General features: G+C 33.2%; 1 pseudogene; it reads right to left on the reverse strand.

The window, feature by feature from the left end:
• Nucleotides 1–11721: 11721 nt before the first annotated feature.
• On the reverse strand, nucleotides 11722–11838 carry LOC145267268 (U2 spliceosomal RNA; annotated as a pseudogene).
• Between the last annotated feature and the right edge of the window lie 662 nt (nucleotides 11839–12500).

The raw sequence follows: 12500 nt of genomic DNA on the forward strand, positions 1-12500 counted from the left end.
GAGACATCTCTGGCTCGATTAGCGGAGACCTAATCCATTCGGCTACCATTAACCGCTTGAAATAACATTAAATTTTTAAACATCTAAATTTTAAGTGTTCATTTACGTCAGTCAGACAGTGATCTTATCGCTACACGATGATCTACGTATAATAGCTAAATTGACCGACTTTTTAATTCAACTGAAAGTGCTCAACGATAAGAAACGAATTTCTTAAAGGGGCTGTAATAATATATATATATATATATATATATATATATATATATATATATATATATATATATATATATATATATATATATAAACCAAAAATATCTAGGCAAAATTCATCGCAAAGCAGCAAAAGTGAAGTGTATATACAAATGTACGCAAATTTGGGCATAGTCTATTGGTTAGAAAATATAAGTTCTTTTTTGCCAATTTTCATTAAAATGTAACGGATGAATCAAGATATATAGTAATTAAACTATGACGATTCATGGTTTATGATACAATATATATATATATATATATATATATATATATATATATATATTTACCTGTTTACATGTATACATATACTTGTATACATGTATAACACGATCACTCATTTAATTTAGATCAAGCGAAAATTATTAAATACGTGATAGATAGAGCTAAAAGAAGACTTTTAGAATCAGCACTAATATTGAATACTAATACTATTACGCAAAGAAAAGGCTTCTACCATTTAACCCCTAGCATAGGGAAAATAATAATCAAAGAGCAAGGTATCAGGGTGGATCCTGGCTAACCGTTTTTCCTTGAATGTTTCAGGAAAATGAGTAGTTTCGCAGAAGAAGAAGAAAAAAAAAATGTACATATTTATTTTAATGCATTTTAAAAGTGTATATATAGACATCAAACAACCTTCCCATACGCACACATATTCGTCCTTTCCCGACATAGGGAAAATAATAATCAAAGAGCAAGGTATCAGGGTGGATCCTGGCTAGCCGTTTTTCCTTGAATGTTTCAGGAAAATGAGTAGTTTCGCAGAAGAAGAAGAAAAAAAAATGTCTTTCTGTCTTTTTTCGCACGATCTGTGACTTTTTCTTTTATCACATTTTTATTTCAATTATCCTGAAGATGTCCTCTGAGACAAGGACGAAACGTTGATTTTTTAATAATTTCATTCGGTTTTTTTCTATTTTTTCTTTAAACATGTATATATATGGATGTATGTGTATATATACATATTAATATTCTACATGTACTACATAACTACAGGTTAGATAAAAGATTTACAATGATGCTGATGCAAGTAAAGCGATACATGTATAATTTTTCGATTCTGATACCGATTAATCGTCCTAACACTAATATATATATATATATATATATATATTTTGTGTACAGAAAGTTGTTAGTTGAGACAGGTCATTGGTACCGTCGGTTTCAAGCCCGATAATAAGGCCCGTTTAAGGTATCCTTATCGAGCTCTCTTCAGCCAATATTCGTCGAATATTGGCTGAAGAGAGCTCGATAAGGATACCTTAAACGGGCCTTATTATCGGGCTTGAAACCGACGGTACCAATGACCTGTCTCAACTAACAACTTTCTGTACACAAAATATAAGTACGCTCTTAAAATTTGGATTTTCCTTTTAATTGAGCACTCTGCTGGAATTCTTTTTCCAAAAAAACTAATCATATATATATATATATATATATATATATATATATATATATATATATATATATGAGTGGGTGTGTTTGTGTGTGTGCGTGTTTGTGTGTGTTGTATAACAATGGTTGGATTTCGAGGTTAATAAAATACTTTTATTCTTCCAATCAATAAGGCGAAGGTTACATGATAATGGCTGCCCCTTTTCATGTAAGTAGAAAATAGGGAATTAGTTTAATGTAAATATGAAATAGGATAGTCAAGGATTCGAACTTGCGAAGCTAGACTTGGAATGGAGAATTCCAATCATAAGTTAAAATAAACACAGAATCTTATTATAAATGGAATGTCCAGTAAACTGTAGATTCTGTTAAAATATTTAATAAATACAAATTTTGCTGGAAACTATTCACATTCTTTGAAACGATGCGTAATAAAATATGCGTTACGGAATTAGACAAGTAGGTTAAATTCCTTTGTAAAACAACAAAGAGAATGGGAAATTTCCTGGTGGTCAGAAATGGTTTCAAAAACGGGCAAACCGCTCATGTTGATAACACGTGAGTTATGGTCACGTTGACCAGACATACATGTGATTTCTCAATATAGGAAAGAGTTCGAAGTTAGTTAGGGAGAATCAGATCAGTCAGATCAGAGGAGCAGAGAGGTTCAGACCGATTCTCGGTTAGAGTTAAGTCTCCCTCTGGAAGCGGGAGGGTTAAGAAATAACCATGTAACAACTTTGTATCCCTGAAATACAGAATCATTTCGGACCGGTCGGAGAATAAATGATCATGTTTTTTATAACTGCTGTCTTTCTATGTTGATCATTACAACGGGAAAGGTAACGTGTTTATATTATATGCATAACTGTCAAACGTAGATGTCAAACTGTCTCTCAGTCTATCTATCAAGATATGTACCTGTCTGTCTCTTATATATATATATATATATATATATATATATATACAGAATCTCTTCTAGTTGAATTGTCATCTAAATAAGAACAACGAAACATACTCTCATATTTGGTAACTTCTAAAAATAGCATCCATTACGTAACATTGAGACATAGTATACATATATATATATATATATGCATGTATGTATATATATTTAAATATATATATGTATGTATGTGTATATATATATATAAATATATACATATATATGTATATATATAAATATGTATGTATATATATATGTATATATATGTATATATATGTATAAAAATTTATATATATATGTATATATATAAATATATATATAAATATATATATAAATATATACATGCATACAAAGATATATATTATTATCATTATTATTATTATTATTATTATTATTATTATTCCAATTATTATTATTATAATTACTATTATAAACAAATGGTCGCGACACTAAACATGCTTCCGTTTCGGGTAAATGGCTTGTTACAACCAGAAATCCTCGTCAGGCGGTTTAATAAATGGTTGCTTTTTACACAAGTTAATTGTATTAAATTTCTGGCATTGAAAAATTTAGATCACGTGATATTATTTTCGACTCAAACGTAACTTCCTCTAAATTTACCATTTTTTTTTAAAATCAATTCATTGTATAAAGAACAGAAGTCAAATTATAGAAAAAAACAAACAACAGAAAGTAAGCTTCAAAATTATATAAATAAATGTTTTGCAAAACATAAGAAACGAATTTATATTCAACGAACACTTTTTTAAAAAAGATTTGATTAAATATAAGTTTACTGATTTATGAAATTTTTTTTATTTTGCAACGAATTTACTTAAAAATAACTTTATGCTTTTGCACAGCACGAACGGCAAAAGAATTTGGTTCGTTTGTTAAACTTAATTCAGTTGATGAAATTCTGTCGACGTGATTTTTCCCATCAAAAAAATCAGATATTTTCAAAATATTAAAACACTTAAAACAAAAATAAAAAATAAATAAAACATTGATTTACATATGTATACATATATATATATATGTATATATATGTATTTATATGTATTTATATGTATTTATATGTATATATATATATAAATACTTAATTTACTCAATAAAATTAATATACGAAAGTATAGATTTATGCGTAAACTTTAAGTATTTACTTAAAAAGTGCTCAATACGTAGGTAGGGCTAATTAGTAATTTATAAAATATATATGGCGATTAGGCTACACTGAATATTCCGCGTTTTATCCACTCTAGAACTATTCAGGCTTACGTAGGTATAACTTCCTTAGATTTCAAAACCCGATACTATGACCACAAAAGTACATTCAACAATAAAAAACACTATATGAAAACAACACTAGCGAATAAATACTGGGAACTCAAAGAAAGCGGACATTCGCCGGTAGTCGAATGGAAAATAATAAGACAAGCTACGACGTGTAGGGATCTAGACGACCCATGTAGATTATGCCTTCATTAAAAATTTGCTATCCTGTACTTTAAAGAACCCCAACATCTATTAAACTGTAGAAGAGAAATAGCAAACAACTGTGTTCACAATATCAAATTTACTCTAGGATAGCGATACATAATAGTTTTAAAACTAACAAAAACAATAGAAAATAAACAAATAAATAAATCAAATAAACATGAATATACATAAACGATCTCACATATGTGTATGTATATATATATATATATATATGTATATATGTGCATATATGTATGTACACATATATATTTATATATAAACTAACATTAAAAAACACTAACCTAATTTTAAAACAGATCAAGAAACAAAATAGAGCACACACAAAGGAACAGGTCAAGCAGAGGCCAAATAGGCCTTTGTCCGATAAATTGGCTGATAGGAAGGGCGCGGTGGATACAGGAAAGCTGATTGGCTTACTAAAATCTCAATAGAAGAGGAGCATATAAAAACGATAAACAACCACAGAATTCGCGCATAAGCCTGAAGAGTCCTAAAGTGGATGAAACGCGGAATATTCAGTGTAGCTTAATCGCCAAATATATTTTATAAATTACTATATATATATATATATATATATATATATATATATATATATATATATATATATATATATATATATATATATATATACGATGGTTATTCAAATGGTAAGGTCTCCGATTTTTTTAGCTCAAAAACTAAAACGTTGAATAGCTAGGAAGATGGGATTCGTAGCAAGTAACGTTTCCTGTTCCAGAACATATTATTTCTACATTGTCAACACCATTCTCAATGCACTATTGTCGGCCTATTTTGATGTCTTGATTGTAAAACTTCGGAGCGCGCTTTGTCACTCACATCTCTGTCGCCACTCTGAAATCGACGAAGCCGTCTCTTAACTCTACTACCATCAACCGCATCGGCTTCGTAAACGTTCAACAGGCACCGGTAAATGTTGATCGGTTCCAATTTTTCTGCATAAAGGAATTCAATTTTTCTGACTCACGTCCATGATAAGACAATATTTGCATCAGAGAGATGAAACTTTTAGGTCATAAATGCATAAGTTCAATCACCATAATATTACTATTTTCAATCCCAGGCGGAATAAAAAATAAGAGACACATCGTAATTCATCACCATTCGCTTAATTTCATGTAAATATTTGCTTCCTTTCCGCCTGGATAAACTTATCAAAAAGTGCACTTATAGATACATCTACAAAAAACAAACAAAATCAAAATTATCTCTACGTAAATATGTTGAAAATGTATTCTTGATGTAATAAGTTACATTTAATGCAAGGATCTTTTATTGTTCGTTTTATTTTGTTTTCTTTGTGTTTTACAAGAATTTTTATTCTAATATAGAAGTTTTATTAGAATTTATTTGTGTTCTGGTTTTATCAAAAGCTCTTGATAAAGCACCTTATCATTTATACTGTCTACAGTAATACACTAACAAGTAATGAGATGGACGATACTGTCAAACCTACTGCAAAGAAGATTGACTCTCTTTATCAAGCTAGAAAAAAAAACTCACACTAAAATCCACCATTCGACGATGCATGGAGGTTTGTTGTTACATTTATGCTAGTAATCCGACCAGCACCTGTAACGTAGCCGTTATAAAGAAACAAAGGAAGTAATTAAATAAAAATCCGCACGTCATTTCTTTCTTTCTTTTTTATTAACAAAACGTTTTTATTGCCGTCACTTTCCCGTCTAGACACTGCTTAAAAGTCTCTCGCCATCGTCCTTCTGGCCCGCTATACACTTTTATTCTTCCTCCGACCGCAGGCCGGCTACAGCCAGCCCGTCCTCGTCGTCGACTTTATACACCTATTTCCTTCGACGCGCGCTTTTCTTCTGCCCCGAGCATCGGGTGTATTTTTCTCTCCTTTTTTCCTTTCTATTCTCGCTCACACTTCCTGATTTGCATATGCGGTTTTTCGAATTCTACTGCTGCTAATCTCTTTACAATCCAGTTATTCTTGGCTGCTTCTGATACTTTTCCACTCGCTCAAATACACAATCCCTCTCTCTTTTTCAGTCTCTAATCTAATAAGTCTTGCACTGTCTACTAAGCACAATCACCTGTCTAATCACCGCCCTGTCGTATCCTTATACTTGTTTTACCTTTATGTGCCCAAGTTATACCTCAGACTGACTTGCAGTAAAATTCCACCTCTTCGTTCTATAAGTTCCCAGATGCCGGTAAAACTTCATACTTTAATAAGATCTTTCTGTTTGTCTTCAGAGTGCTTTCCCTGCTCAATATGTTTTATTACGAGAGTCATCCTGTACTTCAATAAATCCCAAATAATCCTAAATGGAAATGCGACTTTTTGTATAAATATAAAACACACAAAAAGAAAATATGGCACGTAAGACCTTCCATACATTTCCTCAGTCGACCGTTCAACATCTTTTTACCCTCGAATAAACATCAATCATTTAGTTCGGTTTCTGCTCTCCGAACTGGCCACTGTTTAGGAGTGTAGATATCTTAAAAACGAAGGTATTTACAGATTGGCTAACACGATAAACGTCACAAGACACCGAAGAAGGATTAATCCTTTACATTTGTTTTTTTTTCTTTTTCTTTTTAGATATTTTCATGAATTTAGAAGAGAGACTGGCGTCAATAGATAGGTCTGTCTATTGGTCTGTCACGCTGGATTTGAAATAGCATTTCCATGGTAAAATGTGCAGTTGATTTGGTTGGTTGTTTTTGTTTTACGGCATATCAACCCTTTTTGGGTTATTTAATGCCGAATCCAAAGATTTTAAGAAATTTTTTAATAGAATATATTTGTTGTTTTCACGTCGGTTTCTATTTAACCCATAGTTGGAACCCTAACAGGTACTACCACTACGGGTCAGAGTGGACCTGGGAGCAATGGCAATTAAAGCGTGGCTCCACACTCCCCAAAGCCCACAAGCTGGGGCCTCACCACTGGATATAGTTTAAGGTCATATCCAGGACCCCATGTGCAGTTGAATTAACGTGCCTAAATTTTAATCCGTTCAGCTGTCTCACTAACAAGCGGTGACTATTGGTCTGTCAAGCTTAAATTTAAATTATGATTCTCTTTGGTCAGTCATTTTGGTCTGGTATGCTTATGCTAAAAGTATAATTTTCTTTGGTTAGTCACGCTTACGTTTACAAAATATTTTTTGGGGTTGACCCGCTTATGTTTAAAATATGTTTTTTCTTTCTTAAATGCTTCTGTTGAATATATTGTTTCCTTTGGTTTGTCACACTTAAGTTAAAAGAATATGCTTTTTTATTGGTCTGTCAGGCTTATCTTTAAAATTTTGGGTTTTGGTTTCTCACACTTTAGTTTAAATTACGTTTTTTTGTTGTTTTTTTTTTTTGGCCCGTAACGCTTATGTTAAAAATATGTTTTTTTTTTTTGTTTGTTTTTTTGTTTTTTTTTTTGGCCTGTCAGACTTAGGGGCAAGTTTGGTTATGTTTTTATTAGTCATAGGCCCCCCAAATCAACAGAGATTAGACCATTTCTGTAATGATCTGGTCCCTGTTTTGCAATGGCATGTTAGTTCTGTGCTGTCCTAGGAGGTCCCTTCTCCCAGGCTTTGCTTTTTCTCTTTGAGAATGTATTAGCTTATTTCTAATCTCCTGAAATACCCCGACCCTGAAATGCTGACGGGGCTGCCCAGTTAGCAAGTTAGAATGTCCTCCTACCTTGGGGGTGCTTTCTTTATCTCACGTTCCGACCATGGTGGTGTCTAAGTTAACCTATTTAGTGCGTCACATTTATGTTTAAATCTGTCACGCTTGTATTAAAAATATGATTTTCTTTCGTCACGTTAAAATTTAAGGAACGTTTTGTTTTTATCTGTCATGTATTTTAATGGTATACTTTTGTTTTTTTAATGGCATGCTGTTGTTTTTAATGGTATACTTTTGTTTTTTAATGGCATGCTGTTGTTTTTAATGATATACTTTTGTTTTTTAATGGTATACTTTTGTCTGCCACGCTTATGTTTAAATGAGCTTTTGTTAAAAAGATGGTTTGCTTTAGTCTGTCACGCTTAATTTTTTAGGTACCTGTTTATGTGTCATAAATTTTTGAAATATGGTTGACTATGATTTGTCATACTTATGTTAAAAATGTGATTTTGTATGTCACGATTATGTTTAAAATATGGCTTTCTTCGACCTGTTACACTGAAGTTTAAACTACATGTTTTGGGGGGTTTCACGCTTATGATTGAAATGGTTTTTTTTTGGTCTGTCACACTTATGTTTAAAATATGGCTTCCTTTAATTCACCACTTAAGTTTAAATGCTATTTCAAACGTTAGCCTGACACATATTTTCAACATAAGCTTAACAGACAAAAATAATCATTGAAGCTTTAGTGTCAGAAAAAAGGGAACCGTATTTAAACATAAGTGCGACGGACAAAATACACATTTTAAACATAGATGTGACAGACGAAAACATATATTAAATTTTAGTTAATTCATCAGTTAAGTTTAAATGATTTGCAGTGTGTTACACCAACGCTGAAAGTATGGTTTCCTTTGGTCTGTCACATTTAAGTTTAAAGTACATTTTATTATTACCGTAACGATTATGTTTAAAATATTGTTTCTTTTGCTCCGTCACACTGAAGTTACAAGTAAACGTCACATCTATGCTAAAAGTATGGTTTCCTTTGGTCGGTCACATCTAATTTTAACTTACATTTTTATCTATCACCCTTATGCTGTTTATGGTCTATCACACTCAAGTTTAAATTATGTAGTCTTATCTGGCTGACTTATGTTTTAATATAGTTTCCATTTCGTCCGTCACTTTTAACTTTAAGATGCGTATGTCGGGGTACGCATATTTATAATTTAAATTTGGTTTCTTTAGTTTGTCACACTTAAGCTTATAGTACGGACGAGGTGCCTTCAATAAGTTTCGAGACTTTTTTTTCGTATGGACACTTTTATTGATAGTACACACATGAAACTCTAGTCCCTTTCGAAATAATCCCTTCCGGCTGCAATGCACTTGTTGCACCGTTTGAACAACGTTTGGAAAGCCCTATGGAAGTCCACCTGTGTGAGCGTCTCAATGACACTTGTTACAGCCTCCTTCATCTCACCAATTGTCTCATAACGACATCCTTGAGTTAGGGAATAACCAAAAGTCACAGGGAGCAAGGCTTGGGTTATAGGGAGGGCGACGAACTGTCTTGATATCTATATTGATCAAATTGCCTATGACAAAGATAGAGGTTTGGACTGAGGCATTAGCGCAAATCTGCCGCATCCTCAGTTCCTCGCGAATAATTGTGTGAACAGTCCCCCACACTGACATCAAACTGTGCACTTATTATCTATATATATATATATACACACGACTTATTCATGACATTCTTTATTTGGCCAATCAACTCTAGTGCTCTGACTTCCGTAATCCTCCTACGCCTATCATCATCCCTCACAAAGTCCCTGCCTTCTTTGAATCTCTTATGCCACTCAAAAGTTGATACTCAATTCACATAAGATGGTTCAAAAGCAATCTGAAGTATTCCACTCGTTTCTGTGACACTTTCTTTTTGATTCCATATCGTTCTTCTAAAGTGTACCGATGTCCCGATTTCATTTCATAACCCTAATACACCTGAGAACTATCAAAAGAATTCCTAATTACCTCCCTTTTTAATATTGTTTAGTAAAACATGGCCTCGTCTGTCAGTGGTACTTATCAATAAAAACCAGCAAATTTATTTTTTATGAAAAAAACTACTTGGTTAATTTTTGTTTGTACTTTTTGGAATATGAAATCTTCATTCTGTGACAATTAGGAACAATAGAAAAGTTTTTCATTTTTTGATTAGTTAATGAATTTTTCAGATGAATTCGTGTTCCTATGAATAAAGTGTTTGAGAGAATAAAGAATTTAAATTGAATTTGTTCGAGAGAATAGAAAATTTCCTATTTTATTTCCCATTTCAGTCATGTAAATTATTTACAGATAAAACCTGGAATCATAAAAATTAGTCAGTCATCTCATAAGATGCATAACAATAACATACTGAATTTTCAAGAGTTTACGATAATTTTAAATGCCTATACAAATAAGCTTATATAAGGCACCTCGTATTTTGCCACTTTTGTTTTCAAAACGTTTATTTAGTCGGTCGCACCGAAGCATAATATATATTTTAATCTGTCACACCTATGTTTAAAATGTGCATTTTGTCTGTCGCACTTATGTTGAAATACGGTTCCCTTTTGTCTGTCACTTTGTTTGCTTGTTATTATTTGTGTCTGTCAAGCTTAGGTTGAAAATGTGTATGTCCAGTTAACGTTTGAAAAAGCATTTAATTCACATGACTGCAATTCATACCGTAACGTATTACTTAGAAAACAGAATCATAAAACCTTACATAGTGATATGAGAAAAGAGGGAGAAAGAAGCAACCTTAGTAGAAGTCCACGGTGATGCTTGGTTTAACAGAGTTAAGAGTGTAAAGATAACGAAATACCAAGGTTTTATGTATGACATAACTGGAATCTTAGGAAGATCACTATCATTCCTGGAACAGTTAAACTCACGAAAAAGAATTTCAAAAACTATCCATCAAATATACCCGGTGAACATAGTGCAAGAGAGATTCAAACAATTTAACTTAAAGGAATGGTTAGAATCTTCAGAATATCGTTTGGTTGGAATATATGAGATAGCAATGTCTACCATCCGATAGAATCCACCATCCCCAGCTTGAACAAACTTATAAAAATTAGGAAAAAAGAAGATGCATGAATGCATTTTTTTAATCTCTGGATGAGGCTATGTCCGTCCATAGGTCTGTCACGCTGAAATAAAAAATAGCATTTTAAAATGTGTACATGGATTTTTATTAAAGCCTCTGTCCGTAGGTCGATCGCGTGTCTTGAGAAATACGCGTTTATTTTGAAATTCTACGAAGGGAGACCTAATACACATTTCGACATAGATTTTCTTTTTTTTTTTTTTTTTTGTTCTCACGCGTCAATACATCCAAGCAGGGATTATTTCTCCTAGCGAACCGGTCGTTTATGTCCATCTTCGAGCCATCAGACGTCAGTAAGACATTGATTATACAATTTTATCCGGCAAATAAATACACAAGATTTAACTGATTCTCTATTTTTTTTCTGATCTGAAGCATGCGGTGCAATGGTGAAAAAAAATGACTATTCTAGTTTTACCACATCTAAAAACAAACTTCTCTTCTTACACTTCCAACGCTCAGACTCCTGTTTTACTCCAGTAAAAATAAATGACTCTCCTTGAGGAAGCCGTTTTACTTTGATATGCTCTTAGACCTGACATTAACTCCCGACCTTAATGGAAACAAGGCCGATAGCCATTAGTCGCGTGCTCTCGTGTAAGGAATGAATGCGTGAATGTAGGATTGGCATGAAATTCTTAAAGATAAACTAAAATGACCGAAAAATGGGCTGAAATGACTTAAATAAATAAAAAGTAAATGACTTTGAATGACTTTAATGAACTTAAGGATGAATTGACTGATCTTAAGAATGACTTGAATGCTTAAAACATAACTGGAATCCTTCAAAAACAACTTGAATGATCTGGAGAATGACTTGAATAGCTTTGAGACTGACTGGTTGCAAAGTGGGTGATCATTTTACATTAAATTAATACAGAAAAGTGATCCCCTACAATAAGTGCTGCATGAAGTAAGAACAGATACTACACTTTGATCTTGGCCAAAAGGCCAAGAAAAGGGTATTTATTTTCTCCCCCAACGAGCATATTAGGCACAAGGCTGATTTTTAATGTGAGGAGTGAAGGGGAAATGGGGACCAACTCCCCGGGGAGTAGGGGAGCTGGATAGTGTGTAGTTATTTGCTTCCCCACTGAGCAAATTAGACATAAGGCCGTATTTTTATGTGGAGAGAGAGGGGGGAAAGGGGACCAGCTCCCAATGGGTGGGAAATGGGAAGTGGGATAGTGACAATTGGTATGAAGGGTTGGTATTTATTTTCTCCCACAACGAGAAATTTGGCACAAGGCCGATTTTCAATGTGAGGAGTGAAGGGGAAATGGGGACCAACTCCCCGGGGAGTAGGGGAGCTGGATAGGGACAATTGGTATGAAGGGGTTCCCCTACATTGACCAAGGTCTTATATGTGGGGATGCCCCCACATATGGTCTTTGTTTGCAGTATCTGCTGGAACCGATACTACTCTTTGATCTTGAAAAACTTAAAAAGCTAAGAACAGCATCTATTAGCAACAGACCTTTGATCTTAACCAAAAAGGCCAAGCACAAAAGTGTTACGGACAGACCGACAGACCGACAGACCGACCGACCGACCGACCGACCGACCGACCGACAGAGTGACTTATAGAGTCACTTGCACACGACTAAAAATAACTCATTAAATCTG

Source organism: Euprymna scolopes, chromosome 42 (genome assembly GCF_053919585.1).
Source record: "Euprymna scolopes isolate OS-2025 chromosome 42, ASM5391958v1, whole genome shotgun sequence".
In the NCBI taxonomy this organism is placed as follows: domain Eukaryota; kingdom Metazoa; phylum Mollusca; class Cephalopoda; order Sepiida; family Sepiolidae; genus Euprymna; species Euprymna scolopes.